Source organism: Procambarus clarkii, chromosome 55, assembly GCF_040958095.1.
Source record: "Procambarus clarkii isolate CNS0578487 chromosome 55, FALCON_Pclarkii_2.0, whole genome shotgun sequence".
Lineage (NCBI taxonomy): Eukaryota > Metazoa > Arthropoda > Malacostraca > Decapoda > Cambaridae > Procambarus > Procambarus clarkii.
Window position 1 is genome coordinate 28,973,053 of NC_091204.1, and position 2,728 is coordinate 28,975,780.

Here is a 2,728-nt window from a genome sequence, read left to right on the forward strand (position 1 = left end):
CTGGCTCTCTCTCTCTGGCTCTCTCTCTCTGGCTCTGGCTCTCTCTCTCTCTCTGGCTCTCTCTCTCTCTCTGGCTCTCTCTCTCTCTCTGGCTCTGGCTCTCTCTCTCTGGCTCTGGCTCTCTCTCTGGCTCTGGCTCTCTCTCTCTCTCTGGCTCTCTCTCTCTCTCTGGCTCTCTCTCTCTCTGGCTCTCTCTCTCTCTCTGGCTCTCTCTCTCTGGCTCTCTCTTTCTCTCTGGCTCTCTCTTTCTCTCTGGCTCTCTCTCTCTCTCTCTGGCTCTGGCCCTCTCTCTCCCCCTCTCTTTCTCTCTTTCTCTGGCTCTCTCGCTCTCTCTGGCTCTCGCTCTCTGGCTCTCTCTCTGGCTCTGGCTCTCTCTCTCTGGCTCTGGCTCTCTCTCTCTGGCTCTGACTCACTCTCTCTCTGGCTCTGGCTCACGCTCGCTCTCTCTGGCTCTCTCTCTGGCTCTGGCTCTCTCTCTCTCTGGCTCTGGCTCTCTCTCTCTCTCTCTCTCTGGCTCTCTCTTTCTCTCTGGCTCTCTCTTTCTCTCTGGCTCTCTCTTTCTCTCTGGCTCTCTCTGGCTCTGGCTCTCTCTCTCTCTCTGGCTCTGACTCTCTCTCTGGCTCTGGCTCACGCTCTCTCTCTGGCTCTCGCTCTCTCTCTCTGGCTCTCATATTTCATTTGATTTAAAAATGTCTGAGATTTTTACTTAATCTAAGTTATATTGCATGGTGCTAATATGAATATTATACATGACTTTTTTCTTTTCTTTCTCTCTCTCTTTCTCCCTTTCTTTCTTTCTCTTTATTTCCTTCTCTCTCTTTTTCTTTCTCTTTCTACATGAATATTATACTTGACTGTTTACATTCACTTGTAGATTTTTATTTTTAGTTAATTAGTCCTAAACTTTTGATTAATAGATTTTTATTATTAGTCATAGAAAAACTATAGTGTTATATGTATACTCGGAAAATTTTACTTGTTTTAGTTTTAAGTAACAATAACTGCTTGTAACATCAGACTGATCTCAGCATGACATGAATCACAGGCTGCTTGATCACAAAATCTATTGTGTTCACATATTGCATATATAGATTTTTATAGATTTTTAAATTTTTACTTTTATATTCTGTTATAGATATAGTCTATATATTTCGAGCTATTACATATATTTTGTTGTATTACTCATTCTTAATTAAATAAATATAATATTTTAATTCTCTTTTTGTACCCTATTTATTTGTAATTTGCACATACATATATAGGATGTCCATTTCTTTCTCAGATATGTCTTCTTTCTTTCTCTCCCTTTCTATTTCAGATATGAATTAAAAAATTATTATACCCTAATTTACCCTAAACGTTTTAATGTAGGTAATTAAAAGATTATAAAAAAGTTTTTAGAAATGTTAATTATTTACGTTCTAAGGTCGTATATAAAAGTTCTCAAAAAACCTTTTCTAAACGTAATTATAAACGTGCTGAAAACAATGAAATGTCGTTTTTAGGATGTTTTAAAAACATGAAAATGTTTGCTGGGACCGCGGGCTCCAGGCTTGATGATTTATGTTTATTTCTCAGAGCAGTAAACAGCCTGCGGCAAAGCTACCCATATGTGTAGAGCTCAGTACTACAGATGAAGAACAACAACGTATCCCTCCTGTATCCCTCGGTGTGAGGGATACAGGCAGGATCCCATTTATATTATGTGGAGCGGCAATCTCAAGGAAGGGGATAAATCATGGACACCTAACCATTTTGTTCCATTAATGTCCTTGCCTCCACTGGGTCACATATCCATAAACAGTACCCAGTTACTAAGCACTATTACATCCACACCTCTAAGTTTGTCTCAATCACCATTATCTGTACCCCCTATGTATACATCAACTCCAGTCGGAAAGGATTTTACTACTTTTGTGTCCAAAATACAGTATGACTTTAAGGAGACACACACTTTGTTAAAAAAAACTCAATTGTCGACTGATAACGATAGCGAAAGCTCTGGCAAGCTTCGCAATGGAAAATTTTTAGCTGTAGAAGAAGTCTATTGGCATTTGCGAGAGAACAAGGTGTTTAAAAGTGTCCCAAATGGGCCTAAAGAAGATACATTTTATGTGGTTGACAATTCACATAATCTTACTAAGGGCGCCAAAACACGGTCGACCTTTCCAGACGACTGTGGAGTGTGGAACAGTGCCAGAGGTACTACCGTGAACTCCTTATTCATATGGGATAATAATAATCGTTTGAGGATAATATATTTGAGAAATGAGATATTTTGTAAAAGAGTATTATCAAAAGGGAAAACGCAGTGGGTTCCCTTAGAACCTCAGCCCTCCCCAGATACTCTCATCACAATGCACCGTTATTACACAGTCCTCAAAGGGCAGGAAAGCTTTAAGAAAAGAGTAACTGTTATTAAAGAGCTGGAGTCTGTAGCTATTGTAGAATACTGTGGCAAGCAAACAGGAGAGACGATGCATGGAAATTCACAAAACAACATTCCATATGTTCGGACCAGGCCTGAAGTTTTAGAAAATATAGGCAAGATGGTTAAGATCCAACCTCCACGAGAGGTTTATCAAAATCTGCTTATGGAAGAATCATGTTTAGCCCCAAGAGACTTCCAACAGGTAAGGAGTAAAAAATATCATGACAAGATAAAGGAACGCAAACCTATTCATAGGCACAATGTTGCTGATGACGTTTTACATGTAATTAGCATGAT